The 27,325-nt window shown below is 40.8% G+C and overlaps 1 protein-coding gene across 1 annotated transcript in view; it reads right to left on the bottom strand.

Moving 5' to 3' along the window:
* The window catches only part of LOC112553852 (allatostatin-A receptor-like), a 37,241-nt gene extending 23,595 nt beyond the window's left edge, over window positions 1-13,646 (bottom strand). The window contains 1 exon segment of the mRNA XM_025221320.1: window positions 13,501-13,646. The gene's annotated coding sequence lies outside the window, so the exon portion shown is untranslated.
* Between the last annotated feature and the right edge of the window lie 13,679 nt (window positions 13,647-27,325).

Raw genomic sequence — 27,325 nt, 5'->3', positions numbered from 1 at the left:
TATCAACATGCGACGGTTAGCAACGCAAGAACATGAAGGAACACAATGATAGCAGTGTTGGGGAGAAAGGACAACAGGATGAGTTATAGTAGGGGTTTCTGAAAGATACGTTTTAAGTCAAAATCACGGCACGTACCGAGTTCAAGGCAGGTCATTCTCTTACTGGTGCCAGAGGAGAAAGAGCGATGGCCGAACGTCTGCAGTATGATACGTGGTAACAGACTTTTGGACCGGGTGCCCAAAACTTCCCATGACACGAGGGATGCTGTTTACCATCGCTGAAGCTGTGGTCTACCATCGCAATAGTGGGATGCTCGCTACACGAGGACGCGCACAAACACGCACACACACTCTCTCCCTCTGTAAGTACATGTACATTCCGCTGTCAATACACTCCAGCCAGTAAGACCAAAGTAAACAGCACGTGACAGCGATTTGTATTCAGTGCACGTGCTTTAGCTGATCATTGCGCTCAAATCTACAAAAATAGAAAGTCTGCACGTGACACGTGTTCCCTTAGACATAGTAACAGGTCGGGCGTTTACCTTTCTTTGTCACAGAGCTTTCTGTGAAATGATTGTCACAGCAGCATATACTCCTAATTAGTCATCACAAACTGACCAGATTCCTCCTCCACCCTCTCCCCGCGTCCTTAGGCAACTCCGTAGGTCTTTATTAAAATGGTTTCGCCCGCGCGAGGGAAGGTATGAGTACACGGTGCTGACTTTTACAAGTGGTCAGTATTCCTAGTAAGCCTAGTTGCTACCCTGACCCTGAGGCACCCACGCTGTAGTATTATTATTCTATTTTCCAGTTGTTATGCAACGAATTCGGTATCCTTTCTACTAGATCCCATTTTCTTATCACTATCTGCACTACTGTGGCAGCTACTCATCATACACTTCTGGGAAGTCATCTGTAAATGCGCAATAACATCCGAGGTTGGAAGCAAGAGGCAGAGCTTGTATATACACCCACCGTTAATTTGGCTCTGGCGTGGTTTGCTTCGTTTGTCAAGCGGAACGAAAACGAGTTTTCATATAAAATGTTTCGGTCTGAAAACATTCAGTCCTAACCATGACAGTATGTTCAGATAGAAGTCGTCTCGACTCAGCTCTCAGAACCTACAGCAAGTACTGGTCGGGTGAGGAAGACGTTTTATTGCCAGGCTAGTCGCAGTGCCTGTGATCTCTACCCCGCCTATTGTCCGGGTAGAAGCTGGAGACGACCGGACACTAGTAGTCAGCACCGCGTGTACTCCTACCTTCCCTCGCACGGGCAATACCATTCTATTCTGTCCGGACACAAGAAGTTTCCCATCCAGCCTTGACCCTGACCTGGCCTTGTGCCCTACTCCAACACGGAGACGAAATCAGCCGGGCGTGAAAAGTACACTGCACAACGCAAAACCAGATACTCTACCCCCACCCGTTTCCATGGTTGCCATTTCGCCACACATGTTGGTGAGTGCTACAGTCCACAGTTTGTCTAGTAAAGCAACGGACAGGACAGCTTGCTGTTTGGTAGCTCTCCGAAGTTCTTAATGCTTTTCTTACTCGTCCTGTGTAATTCTTAACGCACGGGTGACGTCACCAAACACCACCTGGCAAGTCCACGTGGACACAGAATAAGACAGGCTGCCGAGAACAAACGAGAGGCGAGGGGGGAGACAACATCTGTCGAGAGAGAAAAAACACACAACAACAACAAACCTCGTTTTCAGTCTAGCGAAAATACTGTAGCGACCTGTGTATAAGCTGTGTATGCACTGCACATGCTCATCTAGAGTGGGAGTCTCCTCTCACAGAAGACTACTGTTTACTTTGAGTATTTAAAAAGCTAACACATGACCCAGTTGCAGCAGTTAGGTGAGCACCGCTGCTGGCACGAACAGATACTGACTTTCATCCTGCAGTCTACTCCGCTCTTCCTTTCTCGCCATTCACCCTCTACCTCCACCACCCTTCTCGCGCGTGCGCGGTTTCCTGTTATTGTAATACTTCGCCTTCTCTTCATACCACTGTAGCGTTACAGAAGGCAGCACTAATAAAACGTAAAAGGAGAAATTTTATTGTTCACATTGCAAGGCTCTTTAGAGAACTCTTTGGTTCTGTATGTGTGCATAGAGCAACATACCAAAGCATGGCTATAGAAGAGATATGTTACTAAAAATATACCTCCCCCACCCTGCAAGCCTCTTTACGTTATGTTCGTGGGTTCAGACTTGACCTCATTACGCAGCCTCATCCCAAAGCTCTTGCGCATGGCGAACAAGTTTTTATTTTCTTCTTTGCCTTGTCTTGCACACATAATTCATATGATCCCCCACTTACCACACACCTCCGATGCTGAGCCCAGCAGTTGCCTACATGTGAGTAACCCCACAACACAAGACGTCACGAGCGGTGGTGTGTGTCGCGCGCCCTGACTACATGCTGTATACGATGGTACACACCGGCGATGGGCAGGTGGCCAAACCACCTGTTGACATCATTGTGTTCTGCAACGGTTCCTTCCTGGGCAACAGCACTAGGCGCCTAGGCTACACGGCACTAGCTACATACACAAGGAAGCTGACAGATGTGCCCCTTGGCATGGCTTATCGCATCTCTGACGTGGAGGGTGGGGTGGAGGTCATCATCGTTGCAGCAGGACAAGTGGCGCTGTGCATCGAAACTCGTCAGCTGGGGACTTCAACAGACAACTGTATGGAGACCCAAGTACAGCACATCGAACAAGGACACTGCCGTTCAACAGTATCAGAATGTTACATGTAGCAAGGCTGTTTGACTTTAAAAAATCAAATCTGTGAAAATATTTTTTAGAGAATTGCCAGGCAGAAACCAGAGAACTGTTGGTTCAGGTTAATAATATAGGCAAATGTTATTATCCTCTCTGTAATTCTTAGAGAACAGAATTTTAATCAAGAACTGCAATGTCTACAGTGTGTCAGCCAATGACTATACATATATATATATACTGCCTGTAATGTGTAGCGTGCAGCAGACATAAAACAGTTAAAACATTTCGCACCCTAACACGGACATCAAACATGTACCAAACATTGATCCTGACACCGATGAACTAATCTACTTCAATAATTAATTATATGTTGTAATATGATGGCTTTATAGTGGTATAAAAATTGTCGAATATAGTAGGGGTCCAACAACGTAATCAGTAAACATTTAAAACGCACACAGCTGTGAGGCGTCAAGCAGTGGTCGTCTCCTAGGTAACGCTGACGGTTAAACTGATAGTAAACAGGTGATAGTCCCTACGAGGGTGTTCACTGCACCGCCGGCTTATCACCACGGATAGCAGCTCACCCCAGTATGACCTCGGACAAAGGTTACGACCTCACAGTGACACAGGCGACATAACTGTTCATCTGTCGATGCTCTGTGTAAATTATCTCACCATGCCTGACATCAGCATTGCTGACCTAAAGGTTTACACCGTCTGGGGTCGTAGTTACGAAGGGAGCTTAAGGTAAGCAGTTGTTGCCCTCAAGCAGCATGGGGAACTCGAAGTTAAAAGCAATGTCCAGACGCCGCAAACGTTGCTTTACCCCCCGGAGCCGTAGTTATAAAGCGGTTGCAAAGATGCCCTGGGGTTATTTCACACACACACAATAACAGCCATGAAGTAGCAAACTTCTGGCTATCACATCGTAAATATGTAAACAGGACTCTTTGAGTTCCCGATTTTCCCCCGGCGAAACAATTTATAACTGTGGGCCCTAACTGTGGAGTTCACCGAGTTAGGTCGATCAGAGGTTCTCCCAGCTCTGTATGTCCAAAGATAATATCAAGTTTTTTCTAGAAGTCGTTACGTTCAAACTACCACACACTGAGTCTGCCAAGGTACGTGAGCGTGCACTGCCCCCAGTAGTACTGACAACAGTTGGGGTGGGGAGGAACGATGCCCGCTGTCCGACTCGCGTCTGTGGAGGGAAGCTGTGTGGTTATGTGCGACACTTATCAGCGAAAAAGCTGCTGTTTTCTGAGGCATTTCTCACAACTGGAATTATACAGGCATGTCTAGCTGCCAGGGTAGTGAATGAATGAGTGAACAAGCGGACGAATTCCTGTGTGGCAGAGAAAGAGAAGGAGAAACAAGGGAGGGAACACTGAGAAGGCAAACAAAGTTTGTGGTGACTGACTCCGGTGGCATGGACAAAACAGATTAGATACCCTATATAACAACAAGCATATACTACGTTTGGAACTTGATGTAACCGAGGAGTGTCTCAGTAGCACTGCTAGGAGTATGCCTGCACTCAATTTAGGGCGCAATGTCGAAGAGAAAGTGAAAACCACACAGCGTGCGCTCCATTTTCCTCTGTTCATTTACATAAGCTGTATAAGCTTGTGACAGCTGACTTCTCTTTAAAGAACTTGAGATACATACAGCGAACGAGGGCGAACGCATGACATTCAATGATGTGAGGTGAGCAAGATCGAGGAAGAGTGAAAGGGGCGCAGTGAGCACTGAGCACTGAGTACTGAGCACAGCCTGCCTGCTCCTGCATGGCTGCGCACAAGGGTGGAGTGAATGTAGGACACGCACGATCGCGCGCTGACATACGGCAACCCGACACTACAGGTAGTGGCAGGCACAGATAACACACATATAATAGTACAGTGTTCCCTTACAAGTGTACATCACCGCCACCAACATAACACAGCATGCGATATTTACATGTGCGTTAGTGCGCTCATATCTATATATATGCATGTGCGTGCATGCTTGGAACGAGTGCAACAGTTAATACCTTTCGAACAAGAGCATGAGGGTAAATACTGTTACAAACATGACCATCTTTGTTTTTCTTTTGTCTTAACATTTTGGCCTTGCATGCATGTAGACCGGAGAAGTGATTTGAGTGTTTATCCGGGCGGAGAACTGTGGTCGGCAAGAGGAGAATTTTCTCTTTATAGTTATACAATACATTTTATACTTACAGAATTTATTCTATAGTTAAACAATTCATTCTAAACGTATATAATGCATTCTTTATTTATTTAATTTTATAAGTACAGAATACATTCCATAGGTCTACATTCATTCTCTACTTACATGGCGAGATGTAGAACGATGTATGACTTGGAAAGGATAGTTCTCCTGGTATAGAAATAGGTGCATCATGCGGCATCTTTCAAATGAAAGAGGACACCTATAGCTAGAGAACAACATTAATCTCGTGTTAATATCTCAGTTTTTAAAGGAAATGTGTAGCTTTCTTCAGCTGTTATCTAGTTCGTAAGGTTTTAATTCCAGCAGGAGGGAATTAGTAGTTGTGAGAGAAGTGTGTATATCTTTCTTTCTGTTGTACGTTACGTTACTCTCTATTTGCACTGTTGATAGTATTCGTCTTCTGTTGTCACATATGGCAATGATTGTGTGTATGTCACGTGTTTGAGACCTCACAATAATTCATGTGTGTGTGTGCAGCCCGTCTGTACACTTGATTCAGATAAAGGGCTAGAGACTGGAGGTCAGTGACCTGAACAACCAGATGTCGCCATCCACCATAACAGCCAAAGCTGCACCGAGGGACTAGAGGCACTGTCAAGAAGTTCATTTCCGGTTACTTTTCAGCCCGTTTCATGCAAACCACACGGTGCCCTACACGCACGTGTCACGGCCTCGGTACACTACTCGCGGGCGTGACTATTCTTGTCAATCAAAACAAAGTATAAAGTGCCACGTCTTGACCCCTGCAGCTTCTGCAGCTAACCTTTACAACAGACGAGGCTGAGTTTATAACCCACCACGTTATTTGCAGATCCCTTTAGAGTCAGAATTAATAAACTCTTTCAGCAGTCAGCTGAATGATCGGGCCATCATTAGTAGCCTGAAGTAGGTGAAGAATGGTCAGTAAGCTCCGGCCAACAAACAGCATCCAGTGCTATCCACGACATTCGTGGCACAAAGACACGTGACGGCACGAGCAACCTGCCTCCTCACGCCGAGAGAAATGTCCCTAGCAGCATCGGAAACCATAAGCTCAAGGGGTCCACCAAGTTTGTCTTGATCCGACTGTGATACAGGGGGTCAATCTATCGCAATGCTTGACTCGTCTTGCATGCCGCTACCAGCGCATGCGCACACAGCCAAGCTCCACGCTCGCCGAGGCGAAAACAGAGTGCGGGAGATCATGCCCACATATAGGGTCGTGACCCCTAACAATGGCAATGACTCTTCGCCATGGCGTGCTACATACGACCACATGCGTGCAGGCAAAGCCGCCATTTTTCAAATGTGTGAGTCTACACTTTCCCAACAGAAAAGCTTCTCAAGCGGTCAATTTCTATACTGATACATGTGTTCGACGCTTCGATAACAGTACGTATAATTTTTTATACTCTATATTAACATAGTTATTGAGATTTTAACTACAGAAATGTCCAAATTTAATGCAGAATATCATTCTAGAGAAAAAAAGATTAAGAGTACACATTAACGCAATAAATGCACAAGTTTTTCCAGACAGAGGTAGAAATCGTGCTCAGCAGTTCTGAACGCTTGCATTTGATAATTCTTTAGCCGTTAGCAATGGAGAGAATTTGGAGCTGTCAGAATTTCCTCAAATTTGCGATTACGAAAGTGGAAACGTAACAGAGCTTCGACAGTTCCGTCTGTTTACTGGTACGATAGCGTTAAAATGCCAGGTTTCTTCGGGCAGTATAATATTTTTTTTCTCTATTTATTGTGGGTTTTGTTTTTTTTTTGTCTTGCAAGTCCTGGGCTGTGTGTGAACTATGCTGATTATTAGGCTCATAACCTTTCATGTTTATTTGTTCAAGAAGCAGTGTTTGTATGGTAAAGGATTTTTTGGTGTAAAATGTACTTGCTTTGTCACATATTGCTGATAATGTTGACAGATTTGGTCCTTTGGACTCTTAACTCTGCCTCTCAATTTTATATTTTTTTAGGCTAGCTTAAACGACTTTTTCAAACACCAAACTTTCCACTGCAGCAGCTAATTAAGAATATTTGTCAAAGAGCAGCATAAGGATTGTGTTCCCAGTGGTGAACCAAAAAAAAAAACTTATATAGATAGCCCATTGACAACTGATTGTGACTGGAAGTATCATTTCAGACAACTTTAAATGGTCTTTTTCAACAACAAATCATAATACTGCATAATGGTCAATAATTTATTTTACTGTTATTCTAGATAGCTGGCTGCTGGCATTTTAAGATGAAAGTGGTCACAGGGTGTGCAACTTCCACTACAATCTATTGAACCAGATGCAAGCTTCATTAATTAGAGCTATAAAGCTGATTCCTCATGTCCTATGCTTCAGTTCTCCTGCACAAGTCATTAAGTAAGTGCAATTTACTTTTTGATTCATAATATTCATAATCCTTGTGCAGAAAGAAAATTTATGAAGCATGTGACCATTAATGGTCAAATGACTTCTATGTTATTGTGTGCTGCAGATTTAAGGAAGGAGAAAAAAGATAATACCTGAAACTGTTTGAACACAGTCATTACACCACAGATAGTGTAGCTTTGTTGTGATGCTGCACTATAAGAGTGTGTTATTATTATACTTTTTGATCTTGATTTGTGAAATCTTATTTGCCTTCTATATTATTTCCATGCAGGTAACTACCAAGAATCTAGCTGAATCTGCAAGGGACAAAAATGTCGGAGGTGGAGAGTGATGACAAAAATGCTCCACTCAACCAAAGGATACGGATAACTCCGATTAGATTTCGGTCTGTTTTCATTTCCTCTGCTTAATTTTAGGGAATTTTTTTGGTGGACATCATGTAGGGACACAAGGCTGTGTCCTCTTTCTGGTAAAATAGCATACAGTGATAAACAAGTTTTGTACAATAACATAAAATGTTCTTTAAAAAAATTTAAAACCTATCAGCAGCTGACAGTTTTAAATGTACTAAGCTGAAAAAAGTTTATGCAATGTATTCATTGACACAGGGATGCACAGCTAACAGCGAAGGAGAGAAGGATGCCGAGGAATCACTATATGCTGACCATTCAGTTATGCAGCAATGTCCACCACCATTGCCATACTCTTTGCCACTAGTGGTTGGCACCAATCTCAAGGGTGTCCCCAAGTAGCAGCTTTCAAAAAAGGACTGTTTCACCTTTGCCTTCACACCCCCAGCGCCTTCCGATTCCATTGTCTGGTTTTCAGCCTGCCAGCATAAAGACCCATAACCCCTTGGAAGGTAATTTAAAGCCATTTTGTTTATATCATTTAGCCTTTTTTTCTTCTTACCCTTGGCCAGAGTTATGAACAGTGCTTTATGAGTTAAACTGGAAGCGGAAAATCCCAGCCTTTTGCCATAGTGAAAAAATTTAAACAAATATGCATCACATATCAGATAGATATGACAAATGGTAAAGATTAACCAAAATTAATGGTATTTTCCAGGCATTGTGAACTATAGCAAAGCTAGAAAAGATCATTTATTTTACATGTTTTCTGCTATTGTGTTCTTAGGTTAGAACTAAACTAGAGAAAGTTGGATGCAACAACTGTCTCTTCTGGAAGAGATGAAGAATATACAAACAACCTTAAAAGGATGTTTACATGGATGGAGGGAACAAGAAACAGGAAAGGCAAATGACACGGGAAATCTGCCAGAGGGGTTCCAGTCTCGCTTACAATCAGCAGAAGATGTAGAGAGTCTTGAGGGAGATATGAAGACAGACCCATAAAAAGGACATGCTTGGTATGTGCTTTATTCTGTTTGTAGTCAGGAGAGTCAAATCTTTTTATCTGATTCCCTTTAAAGGTTTCCATACCATATCCATTCATTGTATAAAACTAATGACATGTTTGCAGTACTAAAAAGTAATAAAAGGCATTGTTATGTGGCATTGATTAGAGCAGATAGTAAATTCTGTACCCACTTTTGCTTGGTTGTATGAAACTTCCTGAATTGTTGTGCTGTCTTTTTTTTGGGGGGGGGGTGTTCTTTAAATACTAGTTGTCATAACAGGTATTATAATGTTGCCCACTGCAATTTTTTTTTAAATGATGTGTATTTATTTTTGTCTGTTTTCAGAGAATGCCATTCGGTGATGCGTCGGGCTTCAACATTAAAGCATGTAGTGAGGGCATTCTATCTGTGCTATTTTTTCACTGAGTTGGCCTGATCTTTACAACTTCAATGGGACTCAAGAACCACCCCTTCATTTTACAACAGTTCAGGTAAGGATTAAATATTGACTCTGTGTGTGTGTGTATACGGTACATTAATACATGCCTGTCATAAAATAGGACTGTTTGGATTTGTTTCTTTATCTTTTTAGTTATGAACCTTAACCTTTGACTGCTAGCTGGCAGACAAGAATTTTCATGAGTCATAAAAAAAAAAAACATGACCACAGGAAGATAATCAGGGCCTGCCTGGAGAAGCCTGTCCCGTACCTCAATTTTATTGTGATGAATTACATTGCCGAAAATAGAAAATGATATGGACATCACTGTTTACCGTGCAATAATATTTCTAGTGACTGTGGACTCATCCTTTAATCAGCTGGTTAACACTGTGTGAGCTTATGAAAAAAAGAATTAAAATGACAGTTTATAGACATCTTTACAGTTCCCATGTATTGGGATTGTTTTTGAAATTAGAATTTCCAGAGTTTTTTCTGCCTATAGAAATTCAACTGAAGAATATCAAATGCAGTTTCCACTCTGGTAGCTTCCTTTCTGTTTATAACGCTATTTAAATTCTTTATGCCACTTTACATATCCGGTCAGTATAATTTGCGCTGTATCCTCTTTTTGTTTCACATATATTTCTGGATTTTGAGGTCAGTAACCTAGCAATTAAGTGATATACTTTTTTATGCAGACCTGCTCTCATGATTCTTATCATTTGTTCTATTTTAGATGCTGCAGAAAAAGTTATCCTGAAGCTGACGGATGCTGACTTGCATGTCATCAACTTGGGTTAGCTGGGCTAGGATGCAAGAGAGATTGGCAGAAGGGAAAGGTTGGCACAGCCTGTCTGTACGTCAGTTAATTGTTCTTGGGGTGGAGGACAAAGTAAAGCTAGATTATGAGCGTTGGAAAACTTCTCCGTACAGTTGTAACATTCTAGTACATAAAAAACCTGCATATACTAAAATCTGGATTTAGTATATAATATATAAAACTGTGCTGTGATTTATTATTTACTCTACAACCATTAATTTATCAATGAGGATATTTTCACCCGATTCCAATCAAGAAGAATGTGTTGTGGTAAATCAGAATCATTTATATGTTTACAGTTCTTTCTTAAATCCGTTTCTAGAGGACCCAATGTCAGAAATTCTTGAACATAACTTGTCAAAAGAGTTTCACATGTGTTGAAAATGGTTTTGCCTTTTCTTAGTGATAAAGGTGCAATTTTAAAATTTTAATCTGTTTTTAAAAGAAATTTGTAGTTAATACCATAGAGCTAATACCGCAATCCACCTAGAACTCTTTTAGCTAGTATTAGTTTCATAACTTTTGATGGACGTTACTTTTTAGAAATGTCTATCTCATATGGGATAAGCACGAAAGCATTTCACACTCTTCCTTTTTGACAGCAATTCAGTTCACTAACTCTTTTATCGCATTTGATGTAATATTGTAATATAATAGATCTTTGAACCTTTTCTTTGGGAAAATGTAATTAGTGTTAAAGGAAACTGCAACTCCCTTTTCTTAAACTTTTAATTGTTTTGTCAGAATAAATGGATACATGGTTTTGCATCGTTACACAACTTATAATCACCAACGAATAAATAACGAAGTGTTGCAATTAATATATCAAGAGGAACATCTTTGGTATGTATGCAAACAGACAATGCTTTTAAAAAAAATTTTATATATTTTTAAAATTATTTTTTTTAATCAGTTTGCTTCTTATCCTGTTTGTTATTTATGATGCGAAACGTTATTTTACCTTGAAATAAATTGTTTAATGTATATACAATGAGAACAATGCTTAAAAAAAATTGTATATTCTTAATTATTTAACATTAGATTTTTATGATTCAAGTTTGCTTTTTATCCTTATTTGTGATGAATTATTTTACGTTGATAAATGATAAAATTGTTTATGTTATACAACTGAGACGAAATTCTTTAAAAAAAGGGATTTTTATATTAAAAAAATTTTTAGTTTGCTTAGCCACTTTATCCTTATTTACCTCATAAAAAGTCATAACGCCAATTGGGAAATACAAATGATAATGTTTGGTTTGTTTATTTATAACACTTCCATTTTGCACTTTTGTGCACTCTTTTGCTGCTTGTTTTCAGAAGATATAATAATACGATTATTGCAAAATCATTGATTTTTTACACAATCGAATTATTATCCATTTGATATTCTGGTATTGTTTTTCAGGAATTTTGGCATGTCCTGATTTAGAAAATATTGTAAATCAGGATATGCCGAAATCCCTAAAAATAACCAATAATCTGAAAGATAATTAATAGGGATAACTATAGTATAAAAAAAAAAAAAGGATGGGACGTACCAGAGATGGCATCAGGGTTGGACTAGCGGTCACAAGGGGAGAGAAGCGTCGCCACGCTTGTTTCACAGGTAAACCGACATGACCCGTTTGTTACGGCCCGGTTTCACTTTCGCTCTGGGTCGGACGCATTTTGCCACATGGCCCCCGGATACTCAAGGACAGTCCCCCACCTGTAGCCAATATTCCTTTGCTGCTGGGGGTAGCATCTACATAGTCGGACACTTGGCAGGACGAGGGCAAACGGCCGCAGACACATCTATTTACTGCACCTGATGTCATAACTGTCATCTAGATCCTTCTGGGAGAAGTGAAGTGCTTATAAAACAGTCAAGTTAATAATAAGCTTATCAGCTGAATGTCATCGGTACAAAACAACTAATGTCCCACTTTCCGTTGTATGGCAAATGGAAAAAAACTCGACAGAACACAAAGACACCAACAGGTGTGGGGAGGGAGGAAGAGAGAGATAGAGACGCGGGTAGAGACTGTCAACACCAAACAGAGTGACAGGTCGGGTTATTCAGACGGTGAAAGTCTGCATTTCTCGTGCTAAAGTAGCAGTTTTTTTGTTTTTTTTTCAGAAGCACGTGAAATACAGACTGCAGCGTCCGAATAATCCGAACTGTTGCTCATTCTCTGTCTCTGGTGTTGACTGCTGACAATGTTGTGAATGGTGCACCACGTTCGTTGATCGCAGGTGCGAATCGTGGTGGATAATTAATTAAGGGATGGCTTTTGGAGGCTGAAATTTACATGGCAACTTTATACCGCCTATATATCTACTGATATCTGAAAAAAATGCAAAACGTTCAGAATGGTCTTTAACTGTGGCTCTGATTGGTGTTGAGTGCAATGTTGTGAATGATGTAGCAACATGATGTAGTACGCTGTTAGCGTGACGTATTACACAGTTAGCAGCGCTCGTAGATCGCAAGTGCGATTCGCGTACTTAGGTAATGGATAATTAACGGATGGGTTTTGGAAGCTGAAATTTACAGGTCAGGTTTATATCACCCATATCTTCCGCCATCTGCAAAAAACAAAAAAAAAAAAACAAACAAAAAAAAAAAAAACACAAAAACGCAAACCATTCAGGTTGGTCTTGAAGCCTCACCCAGAGACGTGCACACCGGACTGTTCCTGCTCATCTCACCCAATATGTCATGCACGGGTTATCCCTCATTCCAGCCAACATGTAATGTACGGGTTATCTCCCGAAAGACGTCGGGGGCATGTCGTGATATTCCAAGGAAATAAGCTCACTGACTGCATGGTTTGAAACACTCCTGCTTCTGAAATGTTAATAGGTAGCGGTAATACTATTCCTCCCCCCAAATTTCCGTGTTCTGTATTTTAAAAAAGACATTGAACCTTGTTCTGTAGTCTGACTTTGGTCTGCATTTTTAATCGATGTTCGGGTTTGCATGCACTCCGAAGGACGTTTCTTTTGAGATTTTAACTTGAAGGAGCTCAAAGTGCTTTAGTTTTACATCAGTGTCATGAAATTATGTCGCTTATCTCCTTTTTAAATACAGGGTTGACTTCTAATCCGACGATCTTGAAATGTTCTTACGTAAGCCATTAAAAAAAGGCGAAAGGTTGCTTCCTTTGACCCCGAGGGAGAGACTTCAGAATTTTTTCACTAGTGGTTTACGCCTCGCCAGCAACTAAAACTATATCAGGAAAGCTGAACTGTAAACAGGTGTCACATGCAGAGAAAAAACTGTGCACCCGAGACGAATCCAAGATACTCCTTTTGTAAAGAGACAGAACTAAGTATGTAATGATGCATGCGGCTCATAAATCCCAAACCGAAGAGCAAAGATTTAATCCAACTGGGCCGAGAAAAGGGACAAGACTAATTGTGAAACGTATCTTTCGATGGTCGACATCCCGCACAGGTAATCCTAGCAATTAACTACACGAAATGTGGGTCACCACTTGTGTCAAAGTCTCGGTTCACTAGCAACTTAGAAAAATGTACTCACTTATTGCTACCACAGATGTATGACCTCAAATTCTCTTCACACCTTTATAACGCTGTTGTCTACTCACTTGCAAGCTGACCTCTGAACTAAAGCCCACTTCACCAGGTTGTTTTCGGAGCAGAGATATACCACACATCTACTGATCATCGACTGCTTTCCGTCCTATCAAGTATTTGGCGTATGTCCTCACCTTTCTCCGCACTGAGGGAGCCTCAGACTTTGATACACCATGCTGTACACCGGCAATAAACAGCTGATCTGCCCAAGGACGACGTGTGAAGACAGTAGTCGGCTGACGCACTTCGCGAGGTCAGAGGGCTTGCATGTAGGTCAAGGGTAAACTATTTACTCGTTACTGCTTACTGCTGTGGTGAAAGAAAGAAGTGCTACAAATGATAGCATCGCTATCTCTTTATTATTTTTCCACGCACATTGTACAGCAACAGATCGAGCTCGTATGTCTTCTGTTACATTCACATCGATCACATGGGAACTCCAAGTACAAATGGCTTTTGTCATCTCACTCTCGGTCGCCTCGGAGAAAGATTGCTTAGAAAAAGACTTGAGCAGAAGGAAGCAGATATGTATGTGACAGTCAGTGAAAAGACCATCATTTATTTCGTTAACTCCAGCTTTTGCCAAACTTTGTAGTATTAATTGTTGCGGTAAGGATTAAAAAGTTGCGGTTAGATTGACGAAAGCATACCGGACGTTCAGACTCACTCGTAAGGAAACTAGTAGCTACAAACATTAGCTAATCATTTAAGCTAGGACCCAAATTTTAAAGCCTTTCGGTATGAATAGTAAAACTTGTTACCACGTTAACCATGCAACTGTAAAAGTTGATGTGGCCTTATGACCTTTGAAAGCAGTTGACTGCAAGTGGTTCAGTGTGTCTAGGGTATGGCGGGTGGAAGGACGAGCCCAATCGTCTCACTGCGTAGCCTTTTTTTTTTAACCATCCACGATAAATCATGTGCCTATTTGGTGGGAGGTCAGGGAGAGTTTCCAGCCGATCCTTGAACCAGCGACATGTCTCCGAGTCACCTCGATCGAAACTAGATTGCCTTCCCCATACTCCACGTGTGACTTCTTTCCAGACAAGGTCTCTTATAAATAAATGTCAGCACTATTCTGTTCAAAAACAGCTCCAGTCATGCTCGAATAATTGGAATAGGAGATCACTTGGGACAATATATTCGAGAACCACCAGGTACCGCAAAATATTAGATTTGTGAACACTAGGTCACCAAGTCGTGAAGCATGCTCCATGAAGGTGTACTGAAAGGAAGTGGCAATGAAACATATCGCCAAGTTTTACCCAATGTCGGATCGCATCCAAAAAAAAAAAATTCTAACAAACTGGTTAGCTAGAACCAGTCAACAGAACACCGGTCACAAGAGAGATGTTATTTCAGAACCCATAAAACGTAGCGGTATGCATGTGAGACAAAGTGTAGAAGGCGATAGTGGCCAGTCTTTTAAACGCGACTTCACCGGTGAATGCATCAACTACAGCTGTGTCGACACGCTCGTCGCATGCACGTTGGGGCAGAGTCTGAGTAGACATGGCAGTCTAGAAAGCAAGAAGTTTTAATAAAACCCACTCGAGATTGCGCATGACCAACCTCATGTAGGAGGCGCAGCTCTCTCTCGTTCCCCCACCTGTATACCCCTTCCCCCACATTTACAGCAGCTAGTACTGAATGTACATAGGATACAACATATACGTCCAACATCTTCTTTTAAAAATTATTCGTGAGCCCTGACCTACAAGGATTTTGGACCGGCTACATATAAATGAAAGCCCAAATATTCAAGCAAAAGACGACAGCTCTTCTTTGGAAACATTTTACAACTAAAAACAGCCCGCGAGATGCCAGAATGGGAAGAACTGCTCTCACCTCTGATTGTCACTTCGTAACAGTCCTTAGGCCCGGATAATATATATATAAAATGCTGAATCCTGTCGCGGGTACTATTTAATCGGACCTCTCACCGAGATAATGCTGCGATATCTCAGAAACAAACGGGAACGCACGACAAAAAGAAAACTATTTTTTTTCCATGTTCCCTCTCTCACTGTGTTGGAGAAACACGAAGCTGCAGAGTAGGTCAGCCCGACCTGACAGAAAATCTGCGTTAGAGATATAAATATCCTGACCGAGAAACAACAAACTCCCACCCTAATTCTGATGACTAAGTAGGGAACCTCCACTACATCTCAAGCACAAACAGCGAGGCAGGCTGTGCATCAAAGGGAAATAATCACGAACCATCTCGAGGTATTTAGGAGGAAGTTAACAACGTTTCTTTAAGATGGCTGCAGAGACAAGCAGGTGTAGTGTTCCTGTAGTGATGGTGAGACGAACATCGCCACGTCTTGATGTCAGACAGCGACATGTCCCACAGCCTTTGTCAGTTGAATTGATATAATAGTGATCAGTGACTTTCTTCTGATATACGCAAACTTCGATATAGCGAAAGTCTCGGTGAACATTATCTATATCATGGTGAGTGTAGAGTTTCCGCTTTAACAGTTGCTTTCATGCCGTTGAGTGGTAACGGGTTTGCTACTGGTCTTTTGTATTGTGCTCCTGAGCAAAGCGAGAGATCGCAGTGTTTCCTCCTTCCCCACTCACCCCCATCCCACAAAAAACCTTCTTTCTGTCGTCAGCCAACAGAAGTTTTATATCGGCTTGATTATCGAGCAAGTCCTCGTCAGTGTTGGAAACAAAATACTCTTCTGTTCCGAAGGCCGTATTTTCGTTGCCACGGTAATAGCATTAGCGTCCCTTGAGCTGTCCTTTAAAAGCAGGAAGTGTTTGCCGGCCTTGTATACTTTATACTTCTAGTCTGTGCAGTAGAACATCGCAAGGTTGCGACAGAGCTGATTCTGCATATTGGACCCCATTACTGTTTGTGTACACTAGAGCCCCCATTAAAGTCCCTAAATCTGGTGAACATTGACAGCCCTCCTTGTTTTAGTCTTATCTGTGGTACATTACAGTCACTAATGATGTATCTGTGCAGCGTTCAACCCAACTACCAGTATTTACATCGTGCATATTAGAACCCAAGTTTTAATATCCTATCTGTGCACTTACACCCTACTTCTGACAACCCCCCTTCGACACAGCCCCCACTCACCTCCTACCTCCTCCATCAAAAACTCGTGACAAGTTGCGATAAACGACTAGCTGGATACTGCACACCCAAAGATACAGTAGTAGATTACTGCACGGCAAGCGTTAGCCATGGACTACTCTTACCGAAAAAGAAACAATAAAATACCTCAGGTGACCGGACGTCCCACCTTCGCGTGTCCCGTCGTGGCTCATAAAAATGTCCGGTCGGACGCTCCAAGTTCCCGCTTGCCCCTAAAAGTCGATAAATGTCCTGCTCGTATTTAAAAATCTGAAAACTAACATCCGGTGCCTTTGTTCTGGGCTTTTGTCCCATCGCCGTTTGAATTTAACTAAAATTTCAATTTGTCCCCCCTAGTTTATACTTGATATTTCGATAGTCCTCACCGATTTCGTTTTTAGGTGCGACACCAATGAAATCATCCGCAAGCGTCCCGGCTTCGCTGCCCCAAAATCGTCCTCATCAGCAAACACTTCGTAGCAGATCTTTTCCTAGTAACACCATGAGTCCTATAGGAAGCAGGAAAGAAAAACCCGGTAACCTGAGGAAATACATGCAAAAAAAAAAAAAAAAAAGGAGAAAACAAAACAAAACAACACAAAAAAAAAAAACCAACAAGAAAAACACCAACAAAACAAAATAACATAAGAAACGCACAGTTCTAAATTCCTGAGACGATGTATGTAGAGAAACGATCGGTTTGAAGGACTTTCCCATTATCTCCGCTAACAAGACCTGTAAAATATCTTTTAACACTTTTATCAATAACACTTTACATTCGAAACCTCCTTGTCCTTCGCCCTCTTCAACATGTCTCCGGTAAATACAATACAGTACATGGTGTCAGCGGCAAAAGAATAATTTACTGTGTATTCAACTACCGATTAGGCACATGGGCAAATATTTTCTTCCATCGTATGCCAGCATAAACTGTGTTACACTTGTAGTAGGCACAGAGGGAAGTGTGTAGTGGCCTCTTTAGTACTGCGAAAGTGGCAGTTATCTTCAATTTACTATGAACTTCAAAAAATGTACTTCACAAATGCCAAACAAGACTGCAAGTGACATTTGTGTGAGAGGAAAAAAAGTGAGGGGGGAGAGGGCGGTGTGTGTGGTGGAAAACAAACAGTTGAGAAAAAGGAAAGGAGCAGAAAAGAAGGGGAGAGAGGGCGGTGTGTGTGAGAGAAACAACAGTGAGAAGAGGGAGGGGGAGAGAGAAAGAGAGGGCGGTGGGTGTGTGTGAGAAACAACAGTGAGAAGAGGTGCCGTGGGGGGAAGAGAGAGAAAGAGAGAGGGAGGTGTGTGTGTAGCGGAAGAGAAAAACGCTTGCAAAACAGCAGCTGCTGCCACAGCCATATCTCCAGCAACGGGACATGTGGTGGTCACGGCCCTTCAGTCCGGTTACCGTGTATCTGAGCTGTACGATGGTGGTGTGCAGATGCGGGCATGAGATTGGTCGAGAATACAAGCTCCACATTCCCAGGCTGGTTAGAAGTGAATTACCGTATAAAAAATGTGAGACTGTATATAGGCAGGACACAGGACACAGGACACAGGAAAACACCAGCTACAGATCAATGATATTATAGACATGGACACGTGCATGAATGAAATTAGCGCTAGAAAAGCAGGCCATTGTCACTATTCAAACTATAGTGTGAGTGTGCACAGCACGAGTGAACTCACAGACACCAATGAAATTATCCCGCAGACGACAATGAGACGTCTTTATAGATCCTTAAACGGTAACTACCTCCTACCCTCAAGCAACCTAGGGCTGCAGGTTAATCGGATCATATAAACATTATAAAGTGCATCTGTTTTAGCGCTTTGCGGCAGCCTGGAGAGTTGTGCATGCATCCATGCAAGTCAAATTGGAGGTACCAGCATTTCCACAAGTCCATGTTTATTATCTGATAAATGCAGGCTTCTATACATATGCTGACAATAATACAGTCGTTAACATAGTTATAAAGAACCGATGGACCTTGTAGTCACCACTATGGTAGCAAATGGCACGACACTTCAGAACAACAAAAAACAAAGCATACATGAACTGTCAAACATGTATTATAACGCAAAGCTTATTCCAGAGCTTTTTATGTCTCTAGAAGTCAAAGCTTTTGTAGTTTGTGAACTCCACTTTGAAGTCATGATCTATATCCAACCAAAGCGAAAATAATTCCTTTTGTTCATTTACAACAGTTACCTCTTAACATAGTTTTAAATCCAGAAAGACCCAGAAGTCTCAGTACCCATCCAATGCAGCTTTCATTATGGTCCTTAATTTTTGGAAAGCATCAGTTTTTGGCGGAGAGAAAGATCTCTTGCAGCTGAAAGAACTAAGCATATGAATGCTCGCTTAACAACCAAAAGATATAACCTGGGGAAAACTATTTTACAGTATACAGATAGGTGTACACTGTAAATGAATAACCCGCATACCCTCAATCTTAGAAAAATATACTAACCTTACTAAATCTTGAAAAGACTGATAGAAATTGTGCAAGAACAACAGCTATATATTTCAGATAAGTAAATAATGCTGTTTCATCAGCTGATTCAACATTCACCACTATAAATATTAGAGTTGCTGCAACTAAGATGACAATTAGCCTAAGTTATAAGTGCATACCTCTAAGTTTGTTATATAACAGACTGAATATGCTCCTTTGTGCATATTGCAGTGCCTAAGCATCATGATTTCCATTCATGTTATCCTTCAAATAATATGACTGAAAAAATTGTATGTGTTTGAATGAGCTTTATGTTAGCATTCTTTTCTTCTTTGTAATAAAAGAAAAATATTCAAAACATATCTAATAAACTTAAATACTCTATTAATTTTTTAAATGCATAAAAATTATTTTAAGATTCATTTCTTATTTTATCTCTACTGGTACAATCACTTGTCTAGTCCAAAGTGTTTATGATTGTATACATGTTGATGAAAACACTTATATCACAGTTTTTTTTGGGGGATGCTGCTTCTAGAATGATTTACCTGTTTTTTGGGGGGAAACTTAATAATATGGGCATGGAGTTCACAGTGCAGTGAATGCGCATGCATGTGTTTGTAAGGTTGTTAACCCAAGGCAAGTAATTGCTGGTTTTCAATGGAGTGCAAGTAAATTTACTTTTAAAAGTCCTAAAATCTTGGGACTGTGAAAAGACAAGGGCATGAATGGGCCAAATGCTAGCATCAGTTGACCCGTCTTCCACTTTCCCCTCACCAGCAAGACTAAATATAATGGTGGTAAGGACTTTTTAATTTATAATATATTTCCTGGAAATTTCGGTTTGAATTTGAGGAGAGGGGAGCCTTATTTTCTTTATCGCGGAGGTTACCTGTTATCTCTCAATATAATCTTAAATAATTATATTAATATATTCCAGGTGATGCAATGAATGCGCCACCAGTCACCCCCTCAGGCAGACACAAACCTCACAATCGGTCAGAAGCTCTAAGGCAAAATTAGGTTTTCACATAATTATACATAGTAATAAGAATCTAATGGTCAGAGCTAAGCTCAGAGCATTTTATAAATATCATTATATGTAAATAATACCATTCGTCTGACCATATAGAACCATTTATATTTACACTGTATGAGAGATCGATAAGAAATATGTTTTTAGTATTATAAGTGTAGTAAAGATCAGTCACCCTAAGTAATAAAGCCCAAATATTCTCTTCGTGTGATGATTATATGTAACTCAACAGATATACCGAACAGTATCGCCAGGTATCTACAAGAAAGTATAGCATCTCTCTATACTATTGACTCTATGTGTTAGATTCACCAAGTTTTACTACAGCGACATACACATAAAGTAGACATAAAACACTATAAATTACATCATCAGAAATACCCAGCTTGTCACATTAACTGAGAAATTTTCTATGACATACAAAGTACAAATCATGGGTTTGTACACAGCTAAAATCACCCAAATCCAGAACTTAATTATATTAAAAAGACTTACACAATATTTGTCTTGTGGGTGGATGGGAGTAAGATACTGAGCTCAGATTTGCCCATTCAGCCTGGTTTCTTTTTCACAGTCCAAGATTTAGACTTAAGTTAAATACTGCACTCCATGAAAACAGCAATTCCATTGGGTTACAACCTTACAAACACATGCATGTCGCATTCCACTGCACCTGTAGAATATCTTCCTCAGACACAAGATTTGACAGACACGGTTCTATCTAAAGCACCGCACCATGCAAATACAGAGCGAGCACAGCTGACAACGTGCCAACTATCCGAAACTACTTTCTATTGTACTGACGGCACGCAGTCAGAAAAATGCCACCATCAACCCCTCTTACCCCGAGAGAGGACACTCGACCGGGCAAAATAATTACACAAGATAAGAAGTCTTTTCTACACACTAACAATTACCATAGAAAATATCAGATACCAATCCGCATAATAGAACACATTACGCATAGTCTTACCACAATTATGATTATTTCACTGCTAACTGACTCCTAAGTCGCATTAGGTCCACACGAGAAGATACGACCATATATTTGCGCAAATGCGAGCGAAACTAGCTCCTTCACGAGACAGACAAGTATTCCCTACAATCTACTGCTACTTTCATCCACATCACCGCTCACGCAATAGCAAGTCGACACCCCGAAATGCTGCCATACTTGAAAACTTATATGTAAAGGCTGAACTCGGGCAAAAGGAACTGAAATATTCTATAATAATTAAAAACGCGCTTAAAGCATCGAAGTTTCGTATATGTAATCGTGCGTTTTACTTCAGTGAGGGCACTGCAGAGAGCAACTGATACTGATCTTTTCAGTAATTATCGCGTCGCAGAGGCGTGTTGTCCCTATAACCGTAATTGCCGTGACTATCGGACCAAAGCGAGTCATCCAGAATTAAAAAAGTTGAACTTACTGTTCAGCCATTTTTCGCTGATGTTATCTATTGAGCGTCTGCTAGTAGTGTATACGCGGCCCAACTGTGATAAGCAGAAGTACTTCTTTGCTTGTCTGAGTTCAATACATTAAGCTGTCTCAGAGCATTCTCACCTTTCCGGACTCTATTGAGCTTCGTCTGTCGCGATCCTCTAGTGTGTGCCAGAGAGTAGACTTGACATCCCGTACATATAAGGCTGCGAATGCCGACATTTATGTCTCAGCTGCGGTATTCTAACGCCTCGGCTATCTTTTTATGCTATAAGGCGACATTTGATCTCCCAGTATGCTGATGCCTAAAGTTGAAAATATTCCAAAGTCGGTGCTACCGCCTAACTGCTAAGAAGATCCACGTACGCACGACTATAAAAACTATAAGATGTCAAATGAGTATTATGTATGCGCGTATGTGTATAGAGTTCATATGGGTACATGTTAATTAATTATACTGATTATACTTATTTATACCGGGTATGGTAGAGAAAGATGGGAGATGCATATATAGTATGTAGTTATTTTGTAATTTATTATACATATATACGACCGGATAGATTACACCACAGGCACGCACGAACTGGTTTGATTAAGCACCACCATAAGTAACACACTCACTATAGCCGGTAATATCTATAACCAGGCCTTCAGGTTAAATTATTGCAGTATTGGCACATCACCTAATTATCCACGTTGAATGTCGATTAAACAACTATCAAAAACATGTCCTAACATATTGTACCTTCGAACCGAAGTCACATTATAGAACCGATTGGATCTTAAGCTTCAAGTGCTTCTCGGGGAAATCATCCAAAATAAATTTTATAAAAAATTTAGGGTTAAGACATTAAATGTACTCTTATTTTTAGGTCTACAGGTAAAATGCATAACATACATAGCTTGTAATAAGCTGACATGACATATGGTGCGAAAGAAAAGGTACACCCATTAAGAACACAAATGGTAAAGAAGTAAAAGAAATCATTCTTAAAGAGACTTTTTCATATTACAGGTAGAATAATAAAAAAATGTATTATGGGATTGTGTACTTATTATTTTTATATATGTGACCTAAATATATAATGAATATAAATTGTGACATTAAGACAAGGTAATGTAAAACGTGTACAATATATGAGTGAGTTACTTGTGCAATTTCTCTTGGCTGCAATCTCCCTCTTTTGTAACAAAGCACTTTTCACCATTAGAGATGTGCAGACTACATGTATTGACTATAGCTGCTATAGCAGGCCATGCTCTCAAAACCTATGTGCATGACATTAAGGCAAGTATACATCTCAGTAATAAGGATGGTGACTGGGTGACTATGATGGCATAGGCTGGTGGTTTTTTTGGAGATTTTCTTATGGACTAATAAACACACTGATATATAGCTTCTGGCAGTCTTGATAAATACCACTTAGCTATTACCTTTCAACATAGTATATATATATAACGTTACACTGTGCAGCTGTTTCTCTAAACTGGGGAGTTTCTTCCCTCTGTGTAAATGCAATTTTGACTGATCTCTTTATACAAAGATGACTGTTTTCCATAATTTATTCATATCTTTCACACACATCTGTACAATGCATATATGTATGTAAATACCTGCTATTACAACTAATAATAATGTTGATGATAATTAACAATTTGTATATGATTCTACCACAACAAGAAGGGCATTTCTGAGCTTAAATGAAATATATAGAACAACATGAACACTACAAGTTTCACAATGGTAAATTATAAGTCACAATAGCCAGACTAAAAATTGTTGTTTACTATTCTTGATGTTCCTTGAAATTTAACCCAGGAAACTGGCGGAGACCATACATTAGATTATCTGATACTGTGATTATGGCGTCTTGTTGTAGATATGGAAGATAACATTATAATTACTCGAAGGATGCGACGGTAGGGGGGGGGGGGGAGAGATGAGAAATATTCACCAATTGTGAATGGTGCGCAATTCTATCCGATGAGGATAGACTTAACAATGGCCATTATGTCCTTAAAAAACTGCATGACTCTCGCATCGTAGAAAGACCTTTGAAATAATGCCTGCAATAAAAAGAAGGAAAAGGTGCGCTGAAAATGAATAAATGTGGTGCCGTTTACGAAAGACTAAGAGACAAACCCAGTTCCCATTATTTAGTATAAACTTACCCTTGACCGCAAGCGAGCAGATGAAGAGGGCGTCGGCATGACGCTGTCTTTCAATTGGCTGAAAACGGGGGCGTGGAGATGCGTTCATTTGCGATCGATGCCGCGTTCAGCTGGTAAGCAACCTTCACCTTCGAAATAATCTGTATGCATACGACCTTCGCCCCATCTTCCCTGCCTCTTGTGTTCGTGCCGCGCCTGCTGTACACAACAATTAAGCTTGAAAGTTTTGTTTGCTCCAAGGGAAATAATACGAACATGTTTATTGCACACGTCAGACAAAACCCTGCGTCACGCGCTGTTTGTCCCGAGGTTGTTTTTGATTGTTTTACGCCGTGCCAGCAACTGATCGAGGCTTTATTTAATTATCACCCCGCTGTCCCCGAAGAGGCAATTAAAGGGTATTTAGGATTTAGGACGTAATGTCATGTAAAAAGTATATACTACCTATATACAGTTTGAAGGTCACGGTGAACTCGCCCCTGTATACTGTGAAGTAATTCATGTAGCTCTCCTGGGGTAAATAGAAAAGTGAGGCAACAAATAACACTTTCTGACTTGTAACTAATAATTGACTGTAACGATTAGACTTGTGTCCCAACTGACAAATGTAAAGGTGTTCTATAAATAACACAATGTGGCCCTGCAAAACAGTCAACAGTAGAAAACCAAACTCAGCTTGCTGCCACTGGTCCTATTTGTTGTGCCGACATGAATTAGCCATCGACTTGACCTCACGGCCTGCAATGACTGTATCCTGGCTCTACTGCGAACATGGACTCCGTCAGGGGAAAGTCACATGTCGGGCACATTATATGTCACATAAACAGGCCCGACGAAAGCCAGCACGGGCCCGAGGCAGATGATTTTTCCGGGCGTGAATGATTAACTGTAATCGTTTGTTAATTTTCCAGTATGTATACAGTATATTTTCAAGTTATAATTCGACTGGCAATATACACATTTTGGTTTAGTAACTTAATATATACACCAAACGTTAGGAAAATTGTGCATAACTAAAGATCTACAACACTTCGATCGTGAGATAAAGATTTTAGAGCTGTGTACACGTGAATTGTAACTATAATGGGGAAATCTTGACTAAAACGATCTAATTAATGGTCGCCAGAGGAAGAAAAATCCGACCAGACTAAAGAAACCGAAGAATGAAACTCCTAATAGAATTAAAATCCTTCTTCTAATCAGGCCCTGTACACAAGGTAGTGGTGAAACTTATCGTTTTAGTGCATTCTTTGAAGTATACTTTTATTTTCCCTCGTATTGCCTTAATTTTCCTTTCGCTGTTGCTTCAAAAAAAAAAAAAAAAAAAAAAAGTGACCAAAGCCGGACTCCTCCACAGTCTCACTATCCCTTCCTGACCATCACTTGCATGTGCATAACAATTGCTGCACAGCTGAAAGCCTGTCAAGCCCCATCGAGAGAGGAGAACAAGCCAAGGAAAAGAACACGATGCTATAAAAAATATATTATGCACTATACTCTGTGGCACACGGCATACATACCTACTGAGTCTGAGCTGCTTGAGAAATTAAAGTCAGTTCGCTGAATTAACAGCATATAACTCCAAGCCCTACTCCCATTTGCTCAATCGGCTCAGCTCGACTCTGTTCAATTGGATTATACCCATATATATATACACTAGGCATGCGTGTGTATATATTATATGTTCAAGCACCTTATATATGACGCCACTTGAGTAACGCCTTCATAATTTATATCGAGGCATACGGACACAAACGAGAAAAAGCGTTTAAAACATTTTACAAAAATACATCAAAACTGATTGTCATCAGATGGTCGCTGTAAATGTGGGGGTGAATGAAGTGGAGAGACAAACTGGTGAAGGGGAAATGCTTGACAAGACTGACAAGTTGTAGCAGTTGCTTCCCTTGTTTCCGCCACCACTGGTAGATTGTGAACAGTATACTGTATGTATATGTGTATACACATTAACAGTACACATTAACAGTACACACTTAGCATCTACGGGCAAATTTGGAAATATTTACATACCTGAAATGATCCATTTGCATTTGTACGCTAGAATTTCTTACGTTTTGTTAATTAATGTGAAGTGTTCAAGGTATAAAACAATTATTTTAAGCAGACACTTTGTTTCAAAAACCTGTTCGATTTCTACAACATAAAGTTGTTTCTTTTAGTTTTCTGAGTATGCACTTGCAGGTTCTCTTTTGAGATAGTTTACAATGAATATGTGGTACTTATGCCTATTCAGTATAAAGAGAACTTAGAATTTAAATTTATTTATTTGTATTCAGTACAACTGTCTGTTTTATTTTAATTTCGTTGCAGGCTCGATCCTGGCCTATTTCTCTGAACGTCTCATCCCTACATCCCAGCCAGACTGCTTTTTGTCTGATGCCCTATATGTTCTCTATCTTTGTCACCAAAACAAGTACATATGGTCAGAATATGTATGTAAAACAGTGCAGCTCTCTTCCCTTCCCTATTCGCCAACAAACCACATGGAATCCTTTAAACGTGCTCTAAAAAAACGTGTTCCATGAGCATTACTCTTACACCAGTCAACATGTCTGTCAATAGCTGTGATTAAAGTCATTGGATAGTCCACTTGTTCGTCTTCCTTTCCATCCTTATTGTTTGTTCGCTGATTCCCAACGCCAATAACAAGGAAAGCTATAGTATCAGAAACGCCTAGTTACATGTGAAAACACTTTCTAAACTCAGAGGGTGCAACCAGTTGCATATAGTTTGAGCTCCCTGCTTGTACAGATCATAAATATTGGGGAAGTGGTTGTGTGTGCACAATGTTTCTACAACTGATAACAGATGTTCGGGTATTGCTTGTGTAAACACATACGTTCCGTGCTCTTCCTGCCGAGCTTTGCCATCGAATTCGGAGAAATCGTCTGTAACCAGTGATACTTCTCCCGTGACCACACTGGGGAAAACTACAAGGAAGGAAAGAGCTTTCAAAATACGTGAGGCACTTGAGAGCGGATGGGTACACTTACACGGTGATATGGTACTTCTCCCGCACTCAAAAAGGGAAACAATAACCCCTTGTGCTGTGGCGAACTGGGTACAGGCACTGTTGTTGTTGTGGGGCAGGGGACGGTGACGAACTAAGACCAAGGTATACTGTATAAGTAAAAATTGACCACCTTCTTGTAAGCACACAGGTTGTCTGAAGGAGGGGGGAAGAAGGGGTGCAGGCAGGTATTTTGCCCTCAACAACAACTTCCATCTTTCCCACACTTCCAGATTTCTTCGTCATGATCGGCAATTATCGACCCTGCCAGGTGTGCGCCCATCCAGTCTCCCAGCGCCCGTAATCTATATATCTCACTACATTATACATCTACACCTACTGCTACATCTCACTACAAAGCGGGACTCTTATACTACTACATGGTCTCCGTGCGCGACGCGTCATGCAGCCTCTCCCCAAACAGAATAAAGAACTAGCTACACAAACCGCCGGGCATCCCTTCTGATCCGCCGCACCTCAACACCCCCTGCAGCAAGCGACACGCGACAGTAAAAACGGAGGACAAATATATATGACACGTT

Source organism: Pomacea canaliculata, linkage group LG13, assembly GCF_003073045.1.
Source record: "Pomacea canaliculata isolate SZHN2017 linkage group LG13, ASM307304v1, whole genome shotgun sequence".
NCBI lineage: Eukaryota > Metazoa > Mollusca > Gastropoda > Architaenioglossa > Ampullariidae > Pomacea > Pomacea canaliculata.
This window is presented reverse-complemented; position numbering and strand designations above follow the sequence as displayed.